The sequence below is a fragment of the Struthio camelus genome, chromosome 4 (assembly GCF_040807025.1).
Source record: "Struthio camelus isolate bStrCam1 chromosome 4, bStrCam1.hap1, whole genome shotgun sequence".
NCBI lineage: Eukaryota > Metazoa > Chordata > Aves > Struthioniformes > Struthionidae > Struthio > Struthio camelus.
This window is the reverse complement of record NC_090945.1, coordinates 54,503,188-54,515,252: the sequence shown is the minus strand read 5'-3', so window position 1 is coordinate 54,515,252 and position 12,065 is coordinate 54,503,188.

Here is a 12,065-nt window from a genome sequence, read left to right as displayed (position 1 = left end):
ATCTCCTGCTTCTCTCTTCATTTTTTATGTTGTTTAAATTATTGATATAGGTTTCTTCATAGTTTTATGACTTTCAGTAATCTAAAGGATTGAACTAGATAGTTAGATCAGAATGAAATACTTGTTAGCCATGGCTTGAAAATTAGTCAGCGAATACACATACATGTATATTCTAACACAGCTTTTACTTTCAGTATTGCATAGTAATAACATTATGCTCTTCCATTTTTGATTGCAAAGAATCAGAAATGTTAGCTCCACGTAACTGATACCGCTGACTGATTTAGAGTAAGAGTCAAGATTTTCTATCTTTAATTTGAATATTTTTCCTATCTCCATTTTACGGTACAGCCTGCAAGACTGTGTTATCAGAGTTTACAGAAACCCAGATGAATGGGTTCAGACTATTGCAGAGAAGGAGGTGGTCCCGGACACGGCTGGCACAGTCAGATGGAGGGGGAAGGAGTCAGGGAGTGACTTGATTGACTTGAAACTAAAAATCTTCTGAAAGGTGAGTGAACCTCGAACAATGATGTGGTTCCTCCTTTCTTCTTACTCTGAAGGATCTAGACATGGTTGTAGCTTCCTTACTATTTCATCTAGGGGCTAACAAGATGCTGGTTTTAGGAAAGGTGAAGGTGGGTCTTTTTTTCTTCACACTATATATCTCCAACATTTGCAGCAAAGTTGCACTTTGAGTCTACATTACATTTTGAAAATCATTTAATAGTGATACATGACTTACTAGAAAAAGAAAAATTGGAAAAATCTCAGTAAAACTCACTGAGATTACTGAGATTACTGAGTGAGCAGAAGTGATTCTGAAAACAAAAAAAAAAAGTAATTGTTTTTACAGCTCAGATATTTTGCCTCCATTTTATGCATCTGCTGCTAGGATACAGTGAAAGATATCTACATTTATATCATCAAAAAGTACGTAGAAACTACAGCCTTAACTGCAGATACAAGTTCTGTGCATTTTACGAAAGTTAGGGGAAGGGTAGCTTTAATCTGATTTTCCAGTTCTCTAATGCTTGGCATGACAGAAGCCATAATGAACCATGGCATGACTCAAAACAGCCTAGAAGGTGCTTTAGAATTATGCAGGTTTCAGAAATCTCACAGACCAGCGTGCCAGCTCGTATGGAAACGCACAGCATCACCCTTCTGAACATGTAGCTTTGGGGAAAAAAATATCACTCCTAGAGAACTGGGCCATTAGGAAATGGCTTCATCTTATGAGAGGCCTAGAACTGCGCTGTAAGCTCAATAAAACCCAACATGCCAGCTGTCAGTCTGCTATTTGTGTTTCACACATTCATTCAGAGACTGGAATAGTTATGGAGCATATTAAAACTCTTAAAGTGTGAGCAGCCCCAATGGAAAGCATTGGTTAGCACAGACCTTCATCATAGGATCTAAACTTTTTAAATGCAAAGGACCATTAGCAGAAACATCGCTCCACAGCTGCAGCTGCTTTGCCAAGGCCTGGAGCTGTGGTACAAGACACAAAAAGATTCACACAGAGCTCAGCCTTTCACCCTCTTCTTAGGGCATGAGGAGGTAGAAATAAAGGAGAGAAGAGAAGAAATATTTCGGTTTTGGTTACACTGTAGTTTTGTTCCTGTGTATATACTTCCCACAGTATAATAACCCCTTCCCCTTTGCCTGTTTTTAGCAGTCAGCCTACAGCAGATTAGAAACACTTTTATTATAATTTTATTTCTTCTCTGTGCCATTTTTATCTTCACTTTACTGCTTTCCCACTTCTGTCCAGGATAATAAAAGAATGAGGTATCTTCTCTTTTATCCAACTATTCAGCTGATACTAAGAGGATAATAAAAAAAAAAAAAATCATTCAATGTCCATTCTGAAAATTCATCAAAGTGGATTTATCCTCACAGGCCTAAAAATCAGGTGAAAAAAAATCTTCACATAAATCCAAATTCATGGTCCCTTTACAGCAACATGGACATAGGTAAGTATACACAACTAGATTTTTAAGGGAACTTACAACTCTTAACAATAGGCATCAAATGGGATTTTCAAAGGTACCTAAGCATCTAATTCTCATTGATGCTCTTCTGCATCTTCATGAGCCTAAGCACTACTAAAAATCCATCCTTTGATCATCAGCAAGTGCTTGAAGAAATTCTCAAAAGCATGTAAATAGCTGATAGACACTCATTCGGAGGAATGGAGGTAGGAGGGAGCACACAGAAAAGCAGCAAGTAATTCAAAAAACAGGTCATTTCACACATAATCTGCATTCTCTTTTTGTGTCAGGAAAGAAAGGTAACAAATCAAGTGCTTAGAATCAAGTAAGGAAAAGTTATGTGAATTTTATTCTCAAAGAAAGTCTCAAGGCCGTCTAATCTAGTTATGGTCCCCAAAGCAGGGAAAGTTCTAGCTTCTCTTTTCTTGGTTCATTCACCTTAGAGGAGGAAAAGGAGGAGGAGGAGGAGGAAGAGGAGGAAGAGAAGAGCCGGTTTTCCTGACTTCATCCAGATTCACCCAGTAGATTCAGGCTAGCACAGTTTAGGATGTAAGCATCTGTCCAACCATTCAGGAGATACAGTGATTTCCTTTATATATATTGCTCCTTTACACTGTATTTTTAAGAACATGTTTATCTTACTCTGTTTTTAGACAGTAGCAAATGCTATTTCTTCTTATAAAAGAAGAAATTGTTCTGCCAAAAATTCAAATACCTTAGGTCCTGTCAAGAATTCAACTAACTTTGTTTAAACTTCATTTCTTCCTTATTTTTTAAAGTGTATCCTTCCTCCAGATACCATCTGAAAATGATGTGCAATTTCTGCATATACCTTAAGTCTGCAGAAATGAAATTGCATTTGTCACTGCAGAATTCAAAAGAAAAAGGGAAAGAAGTTGCTCTCAAGTCAAAAAAATTTGAATTTTCTTGAACTTGTTTTTTTTAACTATGATACATCTATTTCTCAGAACTCACCATGGCTGTCACATGTCTATTTTGTTGCCACAGTGGGCAAGCAAAGAGGCTGTACTCCCTTCTTTTCTCAGTTAGGCTTTATTTTTGTTCTTTCGTTTTGGCTTCTAATAGTTATTTCTGTTTAAAAAGAGACACTTTTGTTTAGTCTCTATGTAGACGAATGAGCATCTCCATTAAAAATGCAGTCCTCCACTCCCTGTGCTCTAAGGAAAGCGGGAATTATTTACCCTCGTTCTCTTCAGGAAAGAGCTTTAATGACAAGCAACATTTTTTTATTTGATAGAGTATAAATACAACAGTGAAGTATCTGTCACACAACCTAGTATGACTGCAGAACTCTGTTCCACAAATTTCATTTACAAAATGCATTTCTATTGCTCAAGATTCTGAACGATGTGTCAGCAATGCAAACTCTCTCTCCAAGGTTTATCTACGCTGCTAATTCAGATAACTTACTAGTATCTGATCAAGACCTCTACTTTCTGAACGAGGTGCACTGATGAAACCCAGCAGTATTTGTATTTACCCAGAAATTCAAGCATAAATAAGTAATGCAAATGAGTATGTGTTTTCTCAATCCAGTTGGTGATAAAATGTGGGGAAAACGCTGGCTTTACCAACACTCAGTGTCATTTAAGGCACAGCAAAACTGAAGTCATAGCAGTGACTGAAGTTTTGTGCTAGAAAAGGGAAGAAAATAAAAATTTATCTGACATTCAATATTTTGCATCAGCAAAGTTCCTATTTAATCTGTATTCTTATTGTGCAGCTTTGTTTTATAATACCTGGATGCTGATTTTGCTTGGCTAGCAATTTTTCTGACTGTATAAGGGAAAGGAATGAGTTTACAGTTACTGTGCAGAAATTATGGTTATGCTGGTAGATAACAGGAAATAAACAGAGGAACTGAGGGCATATACAAGCCTTTTAATTACTCACATTCACTATATAGGGATCATCATGGACTCTAGATTTCAACTTCCTGAAGAGTAAATCAAAATGATGTCCAAAAGTTGGATTCAGTTGTTCACCTGTAAGCATCTAATGCCACTGAAGCCTGCATGAGGCTGTCAGATATGGTACAGGATGCATGGAAAACTCCCTGCCTTCTGCAGTAGGAGCTGGATGCCCAGCAGCAAACCTTAGGACACCTCAGACGGCACTAGGCAACTAAGCTCAGACAACTCAATCAAGTGTAATTATCCCCAGCTTTGGAGAATGCTGCAGACTTTTCCTTCTGATATGCAATTACAGCAATGCGTTCAACTTGAGATAAAAACGTGCAAGTCATTCCAAAGTTTTAGTTTCTATAGAAAGTACAGGGCTATTTATTTAGTCGTTTTTTGCACAAAGTATGGAATGGAAAATCCAGGGCCAAGGTTCATGTCCTCATGACCTGGTCTCCCTTCAGCTTGCTATAGCAAGGCCAACTACACAGAAATCTTCTGTGCTGGGTGCCACCAGCAGGGTTGCATACATCTTTCCTGGTTTCAGATGAATTGGAGTCCATTTCAGAATTCAGCTTTAGGTCAAATAATATGGTCAAATGATTTGGTCAGGAGAGCTGCAACTCCAAAGTTTCTCGGAATAGTAGTATTACTCCCTGAATGTTCTATTGCTTTGAGGTAGAGGAGCAGTTTGCATATACTAAAGCCATTGCTAGAGTTATTCTATGCTTACATTAAGCCTACATTTTCAATAATTTCTTTACAATCATGAGTGCAGGGGCAGCGAGCAGGAAAACTAAAATAAATCTGCACTCTATAAAGCTCACATTCCGGGGACTAAGCCTGTCTCCAGGGAATTGGTTCAGCTCCATTAATCATAATTCTGTTCAGACTTGGTTCCAGATAAGATCCTAAAATTTTAGCCATCGGGGTCTAAAGCAAAGTATTCTCAGCAATCTTCCCTTGACACCAGAAGTCAAAAAATACTGATGAATATTGAAATCTTATTGCTCTATCACAGCAAGATCTGCAGAGGATTGATGCAACAATTACCACAAATGAAACATTTGACAAGTAGATTTTTATTAGGCTATTGAGAATTGACGGGAAGATGCATTTTGCATTTATTTTACACATTCTGGCTCAAATCCTGCAAAATTCTGAGTGATTTTTCTTCACGGCTTATGTCAATGGAGACAAAAGAAACATATAAATGTGTAAGATTTTTCTGAAATGGAATGAAAATTTCTAAAAATTGACCAAAAATAAAGATTTTTAAATGAAATCTGTGATATCATCTCCATACTCTCAGTAACTTACAGAATCAGTTTTGTTTTATAAATAAGTCAGGAAGCATAGAAAGAAAGACTGAGAATAATATAATCCTTGAGAATAATACAATGCTCAGATAAATTAAGTCAGCCTTAAAGAATGAATACAAACTAAATCCCCCAAAGGCATATGCTTATCTGTTAAAATAACAATAGCATATGCACTACGTATTATTTATGCCTTCACAGAAAATATGCATTGCCATACACAGTTTTACCAGACCTAACCATAAGCTGACATTCATTAATTGGAAAGGACCTCCAGTATAATCAGATCTATGTATTGTCAGATGTAATCCCAAAAACCAGACTCACTTAAAAATAATATTCTCCAATATTCTCTGGGGAATGATACCTTAATGATGCTAGGAAGCATATACTATAAGAGGTCACCTGATTATGAAAAAGTAATTAATGAAAGTATTTCATTTTTTAAAAAGTTGTTTTAAAAAAAAAGAGCTTGCCTGAACAAAGGCACATGAACAAGAATCAATTAGCTGAGCGATTTTAGAAGGAAATAGGAAATTTAAAATTATGTAGAATAACTATACTATCCTTCATAACAAATATTTAGGGAGACAGGGTAAAGCAAATTGTCTGATGCCTCCTTTCTGAATTCATTGTAGTCTTTCTGCAACAGAGAAATATAATCTCAAATGACATTAATCAGTGGAATTGGTACTGGAAAGAGTACCAAGGAATGAGTACTAAAAAGTAATGATTTTGTTAGCTATAAAACACTACTACATTTCCAAAACTATTTACATGTAAAGATATTTAGTGCATTCTGATTTGTAAGAAACGTTCTTTTCTGTTGGCTTAGTTATAAGCTGGCCTATGTGTTCATATAACCAACCAGCTGGGTGAAAGCAGTCTTTCTACAAAACAGAATACACCATAATAAACTCAGATTTCCTGGGAACGGGATGGAGCAGTATGCATCAGTCAGTGTTAATACACACACCTGTGTCACAGGTGTGTGTTAATACACACACCTGTGGCTGATGCTGCAAAGGCTGCGCCTGCTCTTCCCAGAGCTCCTGCTCTCCCGAGGCCTCCACGGGGAGTGCCCACCCTGGACTCCACAAGGAATTAAAGGTTTTCCTACAGGAAGCTGTTCCTGGGAAAATGACTGAAGTGATTTTACTGCTGCTCGAGCAGATACTATTTGAAATCAATAATACAAAAATAAACTGTCTTCCGAAAGCAGCTACAAACACCAGTTTAGCTAATACAATTATATGTGTGGTATATAACCAAAGCAACATTAAAAATAAGAGACAACAATGGAAAACAAAAAGAAACTTTATGGCAATTAGGAACAATTTGATGAAATCAGGTGTGTGAAGCAGTAGAGAAAAAGGGAGCTCATCCAAGAGAAACCACAAAACCTGCCACAGACTTATCTTCTCCTGGTATTATACGTTCGGGAAGCTAACAGCCACTTGCATTCTGGAATTTTTAAAAGAGTCATAGCTTTTAACCGTATGTTAAATATCAAAGAATTTACAAGTAATATCAGGAACATATATTTCAAATTAAACAGAAGTTGACCACTATTAAGTAAGTGCATGAACTACATTTTTTTGGTAAGTCTTTAAAAGATTAGTTTATCTGATACCCACAATACATTATAATAGAGTCATTAGATACATTTGGTATAACTGCATATGATCAATTTTGTGTAATATATGGAAGAAAAAGAATTTCGTATTTTCTATATTTGTTTGTATGACGAGAAATGCAAAAGTTTACATAAAAAAGAAAATAAATAACAATACATAGAATTTTCAGCTTCATCTTGAAACCTTCTCTTTTTTAAAACAATCTTTTTTATGAGTTTCACCTAGGCCTCACCTAAAAGCCTAAGCTGAGCAGTTGATAGCAGAGACACTGAAGAGTTTGTTACCTATGCTTGCAACGGGAGGATACGTTGTAATGAGATTAATGGATTTGGTAATAGATCTGTAATTGAAAAATGTTCTTAAAACATATTTAAACAACTGATTCTCTGAAGAGCCTTTGTCTAATACTGAATATGCAAAGATTTGTGCGCAGGCTGTAAGACACAAATAGCCATATTTTTATATCATTGTACATAAAACCTCTTATTTACTGAACTGTATGTTTTAAAAACCAAAATTAGCAGTTTCTCCCATCTTTGAGGGGAACGCTTAAAAGTATAAAGTACAACAAAGTTCTTATTTTCCCACCATTTTTTACCACGTATATGGCATAAGATAACATCCACAGTCTGAAGTAGTAGCCTAATTAATGAAAACAATTAAAGCTAATTTTGTGTCTGAGTCACTATCATTATGGACTTACTTTCCATAGTATAGAATGGTGTCTACATAAACTATTGAAACTGAATTGGAAAGTAATTTGCTACAGACTGATAAAAATCTGGGGAGGAAAAAATGTCTAAATGTGCACTGCCACCACAGAACAAATGACCAAATCTGCATGAATTTTGAAAACAGAAGTGGAAGAAAATCAGATAAATCCTCCAATACACATGACACATTGAAAGCAACAGTATACCTGAATTAGTCTGACAGATAAGTTTTATCAGCGCTAGCACAAATGATCTGAAACTACGTATTTGTTTTTTTGCAGATGAATTAAAAAAGACACTCAGAAACAGAAGCATTTCAGCTTATGTGACACCCTGGAGCAGATTAATTCATCAGATATCTTTAAATAGAAAATGTATCGATTTAAGCAATGAACAAAACCTTCTTTTCCAATGCTTATGGTACCTAGCCAACCCCTTCTGCTTAGAGAGCTTTTAGTGTCTGACAAACAGAGGGCCGGGGCTAAATTACAGCGTCGCGCACGCTGCCTTGCCAATTCAAGACATTCAGAAAATGTCGATTTGACTAGAACGAAATACCCCACTTTACACTAAAAAGATGTCACTGTCCTAGGCCATGTCTAATAAATAACTCCAGCAGGAACCCCAGAACGGGAGGAGCGGCGCAGTAGCAACCAACTTGTCCGGTATCAGTCAAGTCAGGATCCTTCCACAGGCGGGTGCAAAGCGCAGCCTGCAGGGCGCTGCCCCAGGAGGCAGGGGCATGTTTCATCCTGACAGTCCCTGGCAGCTCATCAGTTCTCCGTGGGAAGCGATCTTCCCCTCCCAGCAACCAAACTAATTTGTTTCCTGCTCCAGCTTTTCGATTCTCCACCCTCTGGCCTTCTTCTTTTCTCGCCCAGCGTCGGCAAAGCGACAAAAAACAAACTGTCCCCGCTTGGTGTTTGGACTAGAGCGGGGACTAACGAAACGAGGCACAAGAAAAGGGAACTGGCGTGCCATGTCTACCACCAGCTACTGCTATCTGCCAAAGAATATGAGAGACAGAAAGATGTGACCCAGTCTCCCTTGATGATTAAAGATTTTTCACTAAACTGCATAAACGTCTGTCAAATGGTGTTAGAAGAAAGCATGCCTGACTGCTATTTCCAGCAGTCGTTCTCTTTTAATGAAATCTGTCTCTCATTAAATTCATTCAGATCAGTTTGCAGCCTCTTAGCACAACAAGCTTTGAGTTGCCTTCAGAACGCTGTTTCGTGAATGGAGAGCCTTGATATCTTTCTTCATTTAAATTTTGCTCAGTCTGAACATCATTTCTGTGATGCTTCCTTAGCTGCCATTCTGAATTAAATTACGTTGATTTGTTTCTACTTGCTATTATGTATGCAGGTGCAATTCAGCCGTGTATAACACCACGGTTTTATTGTGAAGAGTAACTAAACTAAGAAACTTTTCAAAAGCAATCTTTCATTGGCTTTGCCACAACAGAAGCTCTCTCTGCTTTTAGCACAACAAAAAACTGAGAATATCACTAGTAAGCTGTGTGAAAGCCAAAACCTTCCTGTCAAAATACAGGAATCCTGTCAAATCCTGCTTTTCCTAGCTAGTAGACAATAGGAACTCAGCACTTAGGATCTATGGCAAAACCTTAGTTCTAAAAATGTCAGTAACGAACGCTTGTCCCCAAGACCAGAATTTTATTCAAGCTATTTGTATGTTCTCTTTTTGCTCTGATATATCTTCACCTTAATATATATATATATATATATATATATATATATATATATATATATATATATATATATATATATATCCCTGAGAAATGTTACAGTTCTAATTAACGCAAGAATACTGGGCACTATTAAAAATTATTGTTGGAAGCAGTTAATGGACTCAGAGAAAGAGTGATGGAGACTATACAACAGATCACATCTTATTTCTGTCATCTCAGAATGACAGCTTTTGTGTCACTACTGAACCTTTCTGTCACTTTAACATAGTACGGTTTACACATTGTTTGATTGCATCTTCAATGACTCTACTAAATATAATCACTGGTAAATGTCTGGAATGTGTCAAGAAAAGAAGAACTGGACAAAGAAACAGTTAAAATTCATAATCACATAGTGCTTAATTTTAATCTATCAATGCAGTTGCATCCATCTGCACAATTAACTTGTCTGACCAAACAGAGCAGGAGGCTTAGCTTGAATCTGGCTTTGAGAAAGAAATGTGATTCTGCACACTGGTGAAGGATTTTCTGCCAAAATGAAAAGACCACTAAAATGGAATTTCCAGGATTACCTTTCTCTTTGTACCTCTGACGATAAGGGAAGCAGAAACAACTGATGGATGGCTGCAGTAACGAGTGAAAAATGAAACAAAAGCGTATGATCTACCACGTCTAGTCTAGAATTTAGCAGCACTTCACCCTGTCCCAAAAGACTCCTGTTTAAAATGATTTCACATTATGTGTATTTAAAAAACTTCAGCTAAGCTGGAGAACCTACAAAGTTGTCAGTGCTTTTATTTATTTATTTATTTCCCAAGTATCAGGCTGGATCCTGAAACTGAGAGCTGCCCAAGTCCTCATGAATGCCACAATCATTAATCACAAATGTGACAGCAAAGCTCCTTGGAGCATGGATTGTACCATCCTCTGAATGCAATGCAGGCATTCAATGAATAATGGACAGTACTAAAAGTCCTAAGCCTTTTGGCCTCACTATATAATCAGTCCAGGTATAAACATTGCTTAATAATCATCAAACCATCACCTAAATGTTTTAATTTTGCGCAGACATACTTTTACCTTCTCACAGAAGGAAAAATGTCAAGTACTAACATCAGCTGTCCTTCCTTGCTGGAAATTTTTAGGAACTCAGGAAACCAGACACTTGATTTTCTTAACTTTGAATCTTACCTGAAAATGTCTACTAATTTAGGGAAAATATTTTCCACCAGCAGTTCATTTCATTCTGTGACAGCATCCTGCTCCTCTGCTCTTTATACAGCAACAGCCTGCCTAAGACAGGAAAGCCTCACAAAGGGAAGGCCGTGTCAGAAGCAGAAACAGCATCAGCAAACTTGATTCACATGTTGAGTGTTGTGTGTGCTTTGGAATAAATGTTTTTATTGCCCATAGGCTTGTGATGAACTGTACAACAACCTCTACCCTCCTTATGGTAATGCCATCCTTATCTACTGGAAATTCACAATCATTAGGGGAAGTCTTGCTCTTTGAATTCTTTCTAAAGGCCACATTTAAGTAAATTGCTAATTTAAGCAGCATTTCTAAACATAGATCCTCCATTTTACACTTAAATAATGTATTTACATGTCTAACAAATGTAACAAGATTCCAAATAATGCCTTGTGCATATAAACAGTACAATTGTCTCCAGCTTTTCTCTTGATAAATGGGACAAAACTTCAAATGATGAGAGGGAGTGAGATAGACTGTAATAATGTGCGATCCAAGGACTGATGGGAAAGGAATAGTTTTGTATAGTTACTATTAGTCACATGACTTCAAAGAAAAGTTCTCATCAAGCGTGCATATCTGGTTAAAATATACTGGCAGAAAGGACAGATTCTGCAAAAGAGAGAATCCCAGAAAATTCTGACTATAAACAGGGCATAAAAACTTTGAGTAACAAAAATGAAATAATAAACCACAGTCATCCACACAAATGTAGAATTTCCATGTGCAGACAGTGATAAAAATAGGCTTTATCTATAGGATTAAATCAACTGAATCTTTTAGATTTCAGTTCTTTAAGAAAAAAATCCCTAGCTTTCCTGATGACTCATGTAGATTGGGTTATATAAACTGGTCTCCAGTTCTCTGTTTTCTGTAGTGAGTTTCTGCATTATAATACCTAAAATAAAAGCAGCTCCTGCAAAAAATATAAATCTATAAAATATTCAACAATCTCTTTGCAGTTTGCTCAAATCTTGATCAAAACATGCCATGTCCCACATCCCAAATCTCCTCAAATATCCAACCTTGTTAAGTCTAAAGCGAGACAGACAAAAACAGCAGTACTTCAAGACATCTAAGGTTTTTTTCCTGTTTCATCAGATGTTCTACCAGAAGCTCAGCTAAGGCAACAATCATCTTCTACTGTTGGGAAATCATAGTTAGACAAAATTTCACTCTTGTGTCAGTAGTTTCTTTATTGTGTTCCTGGAGGACTGAAAGCAATCAAAAAGTTTCAAATTTTATTTAAAATGGTCTCAGTTTGGCCTTTCTTTTAAAATAATTGATTCATTATTCCTGCGCTGAGAACGACCTCTGCATGAAAATGCCAATAATCATTGAACATCTCGTCAAACATTTAGGACTCTAACATCAGGGGGAGGAAATGGTCTAGAACTCTTCTCAGGTTCTGGGATCATTTCCCATCCTTCTTGCAAAATTTCCCTTGGCAGTTTGGACTATTCATTTAAGTCTCTATTCATCACATGCTTATGTGATTTTTTGGATCAAGACCAT